The 13,890-nt window shown below is 38.9% G+C and overlaps 1 protein-coding gene across 11 annotated transcripts in view; it reads left to right on the top strand.

Moving 5' to 3' along the window:
- Positions 1–13,890, top strand: part of MYT1L (myelin transcription factor 1 like) — a 305,413-nt gene that overhangs the window by 148,857 nt on the left and 142,666 nt on the right. The window lies entirely within an intron of this gene.

Genomic DNA, 13,890 nt, shown 5'->3' with positions numbered 1-13,890 from the left:
ATTTTAACAGTCCATCCCTGTCATACATCCATCAGCTTTGTCTTCTCATCTGGTTTATGTTTCACTTTTTTTGCTAAAGGCACAAGAGGAAAGGTGATAAGCAGTGAGGGCATGAGGGGAAGACTCACAACAATGACCCCCCACCTGTTCCACAGCCATGGGAGGGGTGAAAATGAAGAGAGAAAATAATGTGAGCTGATGGCCAACAAAAGCAGGTGATGCCAGCTGCATTACTAGGGAGGCAGAGAACAGGGCAGAAAGCCAGAACCTAACACCAAATGCTAAAGGGTAGGCAGGCCTGGGCTCCAGTCAGACCTTACATGGACTCATCAAAACACCAATCAAATTAACGTAAGATGTGTATATATTTGCATGTAATAAGAATCTCATACTGTATAACTCCCCTCATCATGCAATAAACCCCCTGTAGTTCCTCTGTTCTTCTTGTCCCCCAACCTATTCTCACCTGCTTCTTGAATCTAAACACTGTTAATCTGCTGTTTCACTGCCCTGTGTGTTCTCTAGGTACTTCTGACCTGTTCAGAAACTCACAGGAAATGAGCTCAAAATTACTGTGTGACCATCCCTTAACCAGTCAACAGAAAGAAATGTGACTTTTTACCAAATCATAATAGAGCAACACTTAAAAATAACAGATCTTGGAAGGTGGGAGCAACTATTCATTGAGCATATTTTGACTAACAAGAAGTGAGTTTTTCATGTATATTCTACAAAGAAAGATACAAAAAATCTTGAATACAATAATTAATACTTCAACCACTGGTGTCTAAATAATCTGACATGATTACCGTTGTAGATGCCATTTGCTGTTCTTTATTGTCATCATTTTTTGTAGCATAGAGAGGTTATGAGCGCATGATTGGTGAAGACAGATACAGAAACATATTAATGATCAAATGTTTTATACACTGAGAAAAATAAGGCTTGTTTAGCTTTTCATCAAAACAGAACTAGAACCAAAAGCATGGTTTGAGTATTAAAGGAATTTTCGGAAGTATATTTTCCAGAAAGCTGGCAATGCAAGGAAAATGTGTCTGCCTTCTGCATGGTTCATTGCTTTTTCTCCCAGGAAGATTCCACATCACCCTTGGCCTCTGAACTGCACTGGTGCATCTTACAGTGAATAAATTTTCTGTGCTAGTGAACTAAGGACAAACGGCAGCAACACAAAAGACCAGAATAGTAATAACAGTCATGTCACCTGCTACCACCAGAGAAACAGGCCACTGCCCCTTCCACTCCTTCCAGTCCCATCTTGGCTCTGAAGTGATTAGATCTTATGCTACTTGCTTTAACTGCAGAGGAAGTTAGTTATTTTCATATCTCTCACACCTCTCTCTGCCTTTCTTGTAAGCCCCCTTTAGTACTGAAAGACCCCCAAAAGGTCTCACTGGAGCCTTCTCCAGACTGAAGCACCCCAACTCTCTCAGCCTTTCTTCATAGGATAGATATTCCAACCCTCTGATCAGTTTGAGAGAGACTCAGACCATGTTTAGACCTTAATCCAGATAACTACGAGTGCTGGAGAGCACTTAGTCTTGGGGGGTGATGGTGGATAAAGAAGTACCAGAATGTCGCAAAGCAACCGGTAGCACTTCTGGTGAACCTTAGGTGGGAATTGCAGCTGCTCTTTTTAGTGGCATGTAGCTACATGTATGTAACAATTTCCTAGGGCACCTACATGTATGAGGGCTGAGAGACTCACTCAAGTTCAGGTTGTCCCTTCTCAATGGTAACTTCGAGGTGAACCAGCTCTAATCCAGGAACTTTATGTTTGTGTCAGCCTCACTTTATGTGAACCAATGGTCCCCACCTCTAAAGTATACTTGTGCCTCTCAGATAAGCTGTGGCATTGGTTTTTTTAGCTCTGAAGCCATTTTAAGGAATATCTGCCCATAGCATTTCCTGGCTACTTGTTCCTGCCCCTGTGCTACAGGTTGCTATCCCCTTGTTATTGTAAGACAGCTAAGTGGTGCTTACCTGAAAAGCAAAATAATCCATCAAAAGAGGGATAACTTCAATAACTGGGATTGCAGCCTAACACCACAAATAGTTATTTATCAATATGCCATACAGGCATAGAAATGAAGGGTTGGATCAGGAAATGAGCTGCTTAAATCTGTTTCACTGCTAATTTACATCAGTCAGGAAAAGGTTTGGACCTTCCTGTCCCAGTCTTCTCTCTCCACTAGTTTCAGAGGTGCTGTTTCCTGAGCTTGTTTAGATGTAATTATCACTTGCCCCAAAGGCAAACAAGTTCAGTAGGTCTAAGGGGCTTGGCTAAGCCATCAATGAACCATTAATCCGTTGTCAGGTAAAACACTAGTCAGGCACCACTGTTTGGTCAGAAAATGCTCCAAGCTCAGGATGATGTTCTTGACAAACTGAATGATGTATTTCATATAAATATGCAAATTGGTAATCCCATTTCATACAGGCACAACTGAGATAACTCGTTACCTCTTGTTTCTTGTTTGAGAACAGCATAGCAGTAACTGAATCACTTTGAGATGATAATGTGTTTAGCCTGTCAGCTGTGTCTTTAAAGAGATACTGTGACACCAGTTACTTGGAAATGTTCTTCCTCACATGAGCTATGGCATGGAAAGGAAATCTACACTTAGGTGAAGGGTGACTTTGTACAAACGCAGTGATACTGAGGCACAGTGCAGCTTTGTTACCCTGGGGAAGCTGCATCTCAGAAAGCCTGATGAGCTTGCTTACAGCTTTGGCTAGAGTTTGTTCATCTTTCGATAGAGAAGTTAGATACTTGCCTAGTATGCCCTATGGTCATTCCCTGCTGACATTCAATGGAGAATGTCACAGAAGGGTTTTGTCCTCTCTCTGGCAATTCCATAATCTCCATTTTCTTTTCTGTCTCTTCTGTCAGTCTGAAAGATCTTGTTTCCCTCATGAATAGACTATTTCAATTGGAAGGGTCCTACTCATGATTTGCTGTTTCCTACCATGTGTCTGATGAACCTAATAATGAGCAGGAGATACTGCAAGGACTAGCAGTCTCTCTGCTGAGCTTAGCATATGGTTCTCTATGCTCCAAGACCTTCTGCTAAAAAGTAGTCCAATTACTTTGAAAGCACCTCAAACGTTTTGTACATCTGATCAGAAACAGTGTGCTAGATCCAGCAGTGAGCCTGGAGCAATTCTGGTGAAAAATAGCGTGGACTTGTTGCCAGGTAGGAGAGAAAACTTAGGCAAACAGGTTAAAACGTTGGTTTTTGTTTTGTTTTGTTTTTCCTGATCTAAGGCGGTTTAAAGACTATGCTGGTTCTATTTTTTCAGCAGGTCATTAACACTAAAAGCATTTATGTGTCCATACCAACAAACCTGTATATCTTAGATATGAATAGCAAACAGGGAGAAATCATACGACCCTGCAACTTTTGTGCAAAAAGGCAAAAGAACTGGCATGGATTCTCAAAACCCAAAAAGAGGCATGGTGTTGCTACAGTGGGAGTTTTCTGTAAATAATCTATCCATTCTTGAAACCAAGGCTTGCACAGCAATTGATGGGTCTTTGGGCATCTATATTGGTAGAATTTTAACATCACATATAACTTAAACTGCAATTTTAAAGGAGGTAGATGCTTTTTAATTCACCATTTCTGTAGTGAAGTCAGTAATAGGAAAATTGGGCTCTGCTTTAATTAGCTATAGTTTGGTCCATTAATCAGTTTCAGAACATCCTAAAGTACCCGTATTCATACCCTGGACAGCTTCAAGATTGCATGAAGCGTCATTCTTGCGGAGTTTTATGTATCTACTAAGTCTGCTGGTTTACATGTGTTCCTTTGAGGCAGTTGTAACCGTTTCCTTTGGCTCCAGCATTATGTATAGTGTTGTATTGTGTGTATTTTTATTCTTGTGACGACTGCCTCGTATCAGCTGTTCAGAGATCCAGCACCATGGTGTGAGATGGATAGTCTGTTATTTTTCCCTTGTGTTGGGATTCCCACTCATTTCCATGGAAACCGGAAAACTGGAGGAATAAAGCACAGAAGCTGTTGCTGTATTACAGGACTGTGCAGCTTGAAAAAGCACACATCACCATGGTGCCTGTGAATGCTAGTATAGTTGTAGGTCTGTTTGGGTTTCCAGTCTAAAAGCTGTATTTTAAGGGGGTTAGGTTTTACATTTATTTCCTACTCAAACCTAGTTTTACTTTCCTCATGAAGTGAAATGTGTTGAACACATTCTTATATACATTAATTTATTAACAATAATAGAAGGGGGACATATGCACATAAGTGCACACATAATTATATAGATATATGTGCATACATCCACACACATACATCCACAGACACACATACACGTACGCTTCAGACAAAAACACATTAAAAAATAAAGCTATTAAAGTCTGTAAGAAGCGTATAACTGGTTCATGCAGTAATTTTAATGGCTGTCACTTTGAAGACATTTCTTATTCAAAAGCAAACAAAAACCTGCAGCACTGTAGTGGGTTCTTGAATCAGTAATGAAATATATACACTTTTTAGTGAAATAACCTAAAATATATATATATATATATCCTCCACAAAAAAAAGTCAGAAATTTAACCATTTAATTTTCCTCCTGAGCAGCTGGTGCACAACCAATGCTGTGAGTGAGTACAGAGACATCTAAAAGAGACAATGAAATTGGAGGTGAAATATAATTCAGAAAATAAATGAACATAAAGAAACAGATCAGAAGAAGACAGAACTGATCAGGGCAACCCTTCTGAGTATTACTTTCTCTGTGCTTTCTCTATGCTACTTTTCAAATCCCACTGATAACCCTACATAGCATATCATGATAATGCATTGATTCTTTGGCTTTCTGCAACCTCTATTACTAGTTTTTACTCCTGCCTTTTATGTTGTAACAGGAATATCTGACTGCATTTTGAAATTATCTGTCCTATGGTACACTTATTTTTTTCATCCACAAAGACACAGAGATTGGGACACTGTGACTGAAGGAATGTGAAAATTTAATTTGGAGATAACCCAGTGTGATTAAAAGACAGTTCCCCCTTCAGATTGGTTATGCTCCAATTCACAAGAGAGTGTGATGCATGAACTCAAGAAAGAAGGAAGAACAGACAGTAGTTGCAAAACTGCTGTTATATAAACTATCCATAGATGTCCTCAGTGATTTCAAATGAGTAAAACTTCTGAAAACATGGATTAAGTATAAAGAAAAGCTGCATCTGAAATCCTTTACCTTTAATTTCCTGCTGTCATGTTTTCAGCTCTATGAGCTGCTCAGCAATAGCAAGCACAGGGTTCTAGGACTTATGTGGCTTAAACATGAAAAAGAGCCGGACAGGAAATGATAGTAATATTAAATGATTTTCTGAAAGATGCTATTCGTAGCATCAGTTACACAAAAATCTAAGCTTTCAGTTAAAACAATAATCTTTGTAGATCTTGTGGTTGCAAAGAGAAGATGGAGTTCTTATAAACTTCTGATAGCCAGAAAGCAAAACAGAGGAATAAAAATTTAATGTATTTAAAATCTTGTAGTGCTAAAACCAGTCCATTCATTGCAGGAGGCCAAAACATGCTTTCTTAAGGTTTTGGTGTGGTAATATTTGTGGTGAAAATTTATGTAAGGTTCTAGAAATATTCACTAGTAGATCTCAATCCTTTCTAACAGTTCAGGAATCCTGATTGTGAGCATCTCACAATCTTTGTTAGCTTCTCGAATATTATATACCACACTATGAGATACCTATATGCAACATGGTGCTTCAATGAGGCATTTATAATTAGCTAAAATTTCAGGGAATATCTGATAACCTACTTAGACATACCGATATGCTCAGGGTAGTACTTGCAATCTCTGGGTTAGACATCTGAGGACAAAATCCTGGCCTCGCGTAAATCAGTGGGTTTTCAGCTGACTTCAATGGACATACCTTTTCACTTTCAGATCCCAATCCATTGCAGTAATTAAATTGTCCTTGACTTGGTCTTTATGAATGTTGGTCATTTACAGCCCTGTTCATTATACCCATAATGGGAATAAATTAAAAACGGAACAAAAGGGAGAATGTTAGGGTAAGACCTCATACAAGGTGAAGATATAAGGGCTCACCTGCTGACTCAGTTTCTAGAATTGCTGTGATACAAGTTTCTTTGCAAGTCAAACAGAGTAGTATCTTTGAAAGTACCTGACTCAGTACAGCTCACTTCTCTGTGGTAAAAGCTCTGCCACCCCAGAAGTAGGGTAGCCCGTCTGAACAGTGGATTGTAGATGGTCTCTTTACTGTGATTAAAGCACCAAAGTCATGGTGAGTTCATGCTAATTATTTACAGGTATGGTAATTCAGTGCTGGTGTTTGAGGCTCTGTCCTCATTCTATTAATTTCACTAGCCACCTCTCAAAATTTCCATGGGGATGGGGACAATAATGGGGTTTTTTTGGGAAAGAAACTACAGAGATCTCTCTGGATAGATTGCATAGATCTGTATAATTCTGCAAATAATTCATATATATGAGAAAAGCTTGCAGCAGCCTTATAATTCTCTTGAAATGGGGATCACCAGAAATTTCCAGCAAAAACATACTGATATTCTCCTTTTTAACTGTTCTACTATTTTCTGGTTTGTTTTACTATTTCAGGCAAGAGTACCAAAGAGAACAGGAAAGCAACCAGAAAGTAATATGCTCTTAGTTGCCTCTCCTGTTGCTGGTTTCCCTATCAAGTGTGTTTATTTAGCCTAGGCTTCTATCGTTGTCAGGTAACAGTTCTCTGATCTGAGCACAGAATTTGTAGCTTTTAAAAATATGAAGTGATAGGTATTGCACAAGATAAATTTTAAACACGTGTGGAAGTGCTAAGGCGCCTGTTGCTGTTAACCTCCAGGATAATTCTACTAAATCTTGTGACTGTCAAAAATTTTCAGTGTTTTTCTGATCTGCAGTTCCTGTTCTGCTAAGAAAGCATAATTAGTAAGGAAAAAGAGAAATCTACATAAGTCTATGTCTTGTTATAAAGATGCAGTTCCTGACTTTGTTTCTGCTATAATTCATTTTTTCCCTCCAGTGTGAATAATACCACTTTCAGTTAAACAGGAGGAGTCTGTTTTTGAGAAATCTATTTGTATTACTACGACTTTCTCAACTCTTTTTCTCCATGACATTTTTTGTCCTTGTATATCTTCAGGCAGTTATATCGTAGTATTGTAGAATGATAGAAAGGTTTGAGTTGAAAAAAAACTTTAAAATCATCTAGCTCCAAGCCCTCTGCCATGGGCAGGGACACCTTCCACTAGACCAGGTTGCTCAATTCCAACCTGGCCTTGAACACTTCCAGGGATGAGGCAGCCACAACTTCTCTGAGCAACCTGTTCCAGTGCCTCACCATCCTCATAGTAAAGAATATCTTCCTTATAGCTAATCTAAATCTACCCTCTTTCAGTTTAAAGCCATTCCCCCTTGCCCTATCACTCCACACCCTTGTATAAAGCCCCTCTCCAGCTTTCTTGCACGCTCCTTTAGGCACTGGCAGGCTGCTATAAGCTCTCCTTGGAGCCTTCTCTTCTCCAGGCTGAACAACCCCAGCTCTCTCAGCCTGTCTTCATAGGAGAGGTGCTCCAGCCCTCTGATCATCTTTGGGGTCCTCCTCTGGACTCACTCCAACAGGTCCATGTCCTTCTTATGTTGGGGGCCCCAGAGCTGAACGCAGTCAAGCTGTAGTGTTTGTATTTAGCCAGTCTCCATCTATATTTTTGCTTCTTGTAGCTTTCTTTCCTGTTTGTACGATAACAGTAGGATGTTTTCATGTACAGTACTTCTGGGGTATACATTGTCTGCCTACCTTTTCTGGTTGGTGTTAGGGAGCTGTTAGGCCAAATATCTCTGCTCAGCTTTGAAAACATGAGTGTATATGTACATGCTATTACTTGTAGTGCTTGTAGTACTATAGTGCATATGGGCTGTAATCACAATCCAGAACTTTATTTTGCTAAATGGTGTACAAACATATGCCCTGACGCAGAAGACTTACATTTCTAAACAGATAAATGTTTCAATTTTTACATCAGTGGGACATGACATGAATTCAAGGATCTGCATATTGAGTTGCGTTATAGACCAGTATGATCTAATATAACAAAGCATGCCAATGCATGACATTGGTTGATGATCAGCACATTGATGGGTTGTGTCTTTGTAATGTATTAGGTAGATGACATATATTTTCAGATATTTTTAGCTGTTTCATTTGTACATCTACATTTATGTATAGATACTTACAGCATCTGAGTTTGTATGCAAGTTTAATTTTAGTTTTCTGTATGTATAATACTGTTATGTGATACCTGCATCATGTATCAACTCTTAGGGATGTACAGCTCAGAGAAATGATTTTGCATTATACCTTTGTAATATGAAATGTTTGTTTAATTATTATGATTAAATCTTTGAACAAATTTTGACCTTTTTTTATTCTGAAGGTCTTCTGCAGATATGCCAGCCACTGGTTTATGCAAAAGGTTGACATAACTTCATAAAATCATAAACATTAGAAGCACTAAGCCTTTTTGCTGTTGCAAATTTTATAAAGGCAGATTCCCCTCCTGTTGCTGGCACTGTTCCTTTCCCATAGGTGGAAAGAACAGACAGAACTTTGGACACCCTGTTTCCATGTCTTTGGGAGCCAGAATGCCTTTCCTTCATAAATTATTTTCTTTGTATTTGCCAAGAAACATTCTCTCACCCAGACAGCATAATAACTGTATTAAAGGTATATTGTCTCTTCAGAAATGCTTCCTCAGATTCTAGATTTTATGTTAAGGATTTAACATGGAATTTGGGAAGAAAAGCCCAGAAAGCTGGGAAGCACCTGCACTCTCCAGCTCTGTCTTTGTCTTGCATTAGATCAGCTCTTCGGAGTTTGTGTAAAATAATGCACATACATACTTCTATAAATCTTCTTAGGTTTATCTCTGTTACTCAAGGTTGAAAAGGGAGCTCTTTTTATGCAGAATTCACTTCAGTCCTTTCACCCAGCTGTCAAAACAAAACCCAACAATGCAGTTTCCCATCTTTACAACATGAATCAAGGAGATAAAATCTTTACACCATTGGTCCTGCGTGGCTGGTGGTATAGTAGGAGAGTATGCCAGAAAACTGGCATTAAGGATGCAGAGACATAATTTTGAAAGTCTCAGTTTCATTCTTTTATCCTGGTATTGTGCAAACATGAACAGTTAATCAGATTCTTTCTCACTCTTATTTGAGTAACTGTATTAACTTAAGTCAGAAGGCAAAGTTTTAACAGGGCAGAGTATGTGCAGTTCTACCAACTTGGTCTTGTTTGTTTGATTGCTTTGAATTATTTAACATCGGCAAAATTCTTTCTAGATCTTGAAACTGCTTCAGACAGCATAAGCTTCTAAAGCAGGAAGTCTCTTTTGTGCCTTGTTAAGAATAAATACGCTTTTCAGTTTGCTTTAAAAAAATACTAGAATTTACAGGTGCTCTTGTGTCATAGTCATGGCAAGAAATGGAAGAAAGTGGCAAAATACAATAAATATGTATTAAGAAATTAAAATAAAATTACTTCCAGGCTGTCCTTTCATTCCAGGCGTTCAAGGGGCACTGTTTATGCCTGTTTAATTGTATTCCAAAACTCCTGCAAACACTGAAATTGCTAACTATGCTGGTAACACCAGTCCTGCTTTAATGCAGCGCTTCTACAGGCCTTGTATAGGCCACTAGGTCACTATACAATAATTATCACTACACTTACTGTTATCTCTGTCCTTGGAAGATATTTTTGCTGCACATATTAAGCTACAAATTCCTACACCACCACTATCCCCTTTATTTTTTTTACCTCAGAAATTGCTATAAACAAGTCTTGGGTAGAGAATTACTAATGAATATTCAGTATTGTTTTATTGTGGCCTCCTTGTTTATATTTTGAGCGTTGTGTAGTGTTAAAAGTATGGAAGTTACTGAACAACTGAAGTAGGTGCTCTTGTTTTATGCAACAGCACAGTAATCTGTGATCCTGTTTAATTTATGCTAATTATGTTAGCAGGCCATGATTGATAGTTTACTTGTCTGTCTTATTAATTTATCAGCTAATTGTTGCATTTGTAATAGCTATAAGCTATTTATAACATACCCTTTGATAAGCATAATGGTCTGCACGCTAATAGCAACAAACATTTCTGATACCGTGTAGTTCTGAAATAGTACCCTCGCCATCTCTGTGATTAGGCAAAACCTAAATACAGAAATGAGCTTTCATTGTTGTGTAGCAGTGAATGGGAAAGAAGGGATGCTAGTCTGTTTACTTAATAACAACAGCAATTAGCTAGTTTTAACAGACTAAGATTTTTTTTATTACTATCCCTCTTTCAATGTGAAGACCTATAATTTACTAAACTGCAAAGCTTACATGGTTTTGGGTTTTTTAGAAAAGAAGATATCATTAATAAATGTTTCCTCTTTTTTTACCTGAAATACTTTAATTTAATGTGGTGCCTTGGTCAGTTTCATTCTGAAATGCTAATAGTTGTCTTCAATAATTGTCAGTCTGATTCAGTGCCAGTGAAGATACTACTGTAGTCTACAGTGGATGCTATACTGGATCAGCAAACTTTAGTATGTGAATTAGTTGTGGTGTATTTTTGAATTTGGGGTACTAGAAACCAGATTTCAAAATCTGGTATCCTACTTTTTTACACACAGAATTTGCATGTGTGTATGTTGTGGCATACTTATATTCACTAATATCTATTTGTGGATGTGATGACTTGGCTTATACAAAAGCCTGTTGTGGGCATCTTGAGATCATATGTATCTGTGTGATTCTCGGCAAAAAACCAATATGTGACAGTACTAAATATGTTTAAATTGCTTGTTCAAAGTTGATCTATTCTCTCCTTGGGTTCAGAAAAACATGTATTTTTATGCATTACCTATTTAAAGGGTAAATCAGTCTAAGACAAACCAACAGACTCCCCAATTTAATTACAGGTGCAGACAATGTAGATAAATTCTAGAGGGTAAAGCTCAACCCAGTTAAAAATATGCAATCAGGCATCATATTTTTACGTTAGAAATCCTATTCCCTCTTGGAGGGAGAGCAGGTCGAAGGTTGCCACTTGCTATGGCAGAACTGCAAGTGAAATTTGCCAAGCAAAGTGGTTCAGCTGAAGTCGTGTAGTGTCCGTCCCGTCGTGTCGTCGTGTGTCCGTCCCCCCCCCCCCCCCCCCCCCCCCCCATTTTCCCTAATGATCTTTTGGTTTACAGCTCTTGTAACTCTTACAACTCTGCTTCTGGCTGAACTGTGGGAACAAGTCAGTGACTTTATGTTTCTGCAGAGCTGTGCGCTCTTTTCCAAGCAGTTTGCCATGCACAGCTCTGGGAGGCTTTTCCCCTTCAAAAGACCTTGAGGCCTGTCTTCAATGTGGTTGATTTAAGCTAACAAAGAGGTTGAAACGCAGTGTGATTGTGATTACAATCATTTTGGACTTTCAAAGTTAAATCTAAGAGTCTAAAGTTATGACTGCTCTGACCTGAATTTCCATGAATGTTCTTTGGCTTTTTGTTGTGTGTTCTTATTTCTGTGTATGAGGATAGGTGCTATACTACATGTTCCTCAATATTGGCACAAGTTATTAAAGTGTCCCACATTTGGCTTGGCCTTTATTCTCGTAGGATTTTAATGATAATTTAAAAATGTGTAGAGCTAATGTATGAGAGTTACAGAAGAGACTGGGTTATGGCCCTTTGAATGTAGTTACACTTCAGCTAACAAAATACGTGCTTATAGAAACATCCACACAAAATATTAGACAAAATGAATTATGGAAAGTTTCATTAGGTGTGCTGTACCCAAAAAATCATGATATATACTTATAAGATTTATATTAAGTGAAGGTGTGTTTAAGTATTGGTGCTTATTCAGAACATAGACTTGTGTGAAATTAGTCTTTAATGTTAAATACTATGAGTTAAATGTAAACCCGTCATTTGGAGCATATTGCACCTCAGGATGTGCATGTAGGCAGTTGGTGCCAGCACAAGTTACTCATGCAGATCAAGGATGAAACTAGACTGACTTTATAGAGTCTGTACACCTACCTACCTCGCATGTCTTCCCTAAGCTGGTGGGTTTTAAGCCTAACACTGAAAGTATAGAACATTTTACTTTACTTCTGAGCCCCCGATAACCCATATTAGTTGTTTTTTAGTGGTTGGTGGATTGTGAAATGCAAAGTGTAACTCGTTTATGGAATATGACCCTGATTCTTTGAGCCACAGCCATTGATAAGTACAAACTAAGACCAGTTCCCTGGGGATCTGGTAAGGAAAGAGGTCACTTAAGCCCCTCAGAACACTTCAGAACTATTTCTATCTTGCAAAACATATAATCTCCATATCCGTTGATCCAGAAAGAAAATGCCAGACCAGTAGTAATTTTGCTGTCATTGAAAAGGTAAACAGCCAAATTGTCGTCAGATCTAGTTTAAATGGATTTGGCTTGATCCATTCTGAAATGGACTTGAAGTAGCACATTTGTTTGCCTTCTATGAGGTGTTAAGTTACTGCTCAGCAGTCTAGAAGAAAAAAATATGAGTTGCAGGACTGGAATACAACAAATATGGAAGTGAACGTGCTTGCATTGCTCTGTAACTTTAACTCAAATTTAGCTTAATTTCCATTTGCTAAGACTGTTTCCCACAGCTTTATGCCCCATGTATAGAGGAGTTTGGACCTTTACCATTGGGTGTCGCGGGTGTGAGGAATGGAAATTATTTAATAATCTTTTGTGAAATCCTTTTTGGTTTCTTCATGTTAGTGAAGTTTAACTCTTTAGATTTTGGTAAGTCTTATTGGCTTCTTAATTTCTAAAAATTACATTTCTAATGCATTTTCTCTTTTAAAGTACTCTTTCCCCCAATTTCCTTCCATAAAGGAAGATAGATAAAGTTTGGTCTGCCATGAACTGAATTATTTTTCTGTCTTTGTTCCTGTACAAAATACAACAAATTGCCACACTTCAACTTCAAAATTAGAAAAGTAACCTTTCTGATGACATATACCTGTCATTTTTCAACACGCTGTATTTGGGAACAGGATTTTTAGAGGAAAATAAATCATGCCAGGTCCAACAGCTCAAAGAAAGACGAGGCTGCTGGTGCTCTGTGTCCCCAAGTCCAACCAGCAGCAAGGCTGAAGATGCATTCCCAGCAAACAAGTACACAAAGCACGTTTATATGCTACAGGTATACATAAATACATGCATACATGACTAGTCACACAGATATTGGACAGACACTCAGAGCACTCACGTGAACACAGACATCACCAACAACTTCATCATATTCTTTCTGGTTGACCAGGTTGGAGGGCCACTAGTGAGAATATCTATTTATCTATCTATCTATCTATCTATCTATCTGTCTATCTGTCTATCTATCTATCTATCTATCTATCTATCTATCTATCTATCTATCTATCTATCTATCTATCTATCTATCTATCTATCTCCATATATATATGCAGTGGATCCCTCCAGCAGCTTGTCTCAGGCACTCAAGTCTACCCAGTAGCTGCCCTGGATCCCAGGCTCCTCAGTTACTGGCATCTGGACATACAAACCCCCAGGATGCAGCCCTGCTCCAGTTGCTGGTGCAGACTGCCACCCACCCACCCATACCCACCCCCCTCCCCACCCCCACCCCCCCTCCCCACCCCCCCCACCCACACCCACCCACACACCCCTCCCCACCCCCCCCCACCCACACCCACCCACACACCCTCACCCCCTCCCCAGCCCCCCACTCCCCACCACACACACACACACACTACTCACCCCCACCCCTGCACGCACGCACG

This window comes from Falco naumanni, chromosome 6, assembly GCF_017639655.2.
Source record: "Falco naumanni isolate bFalNau1 chromosome 6, bFalNau1.pat, whole genome shotgun sequence".
Taxonomy (NCBI): domain Eukaryota; kingdom Metazoa; phylum Chordata; class Aves; order Falconiformes; family Falconidae; genus Falco; species Falco naumanni.
Note: the sequence above shows the minus strand (reverse complement) of the source record. Positions and strands in the feature narration are given on the sequence as shown.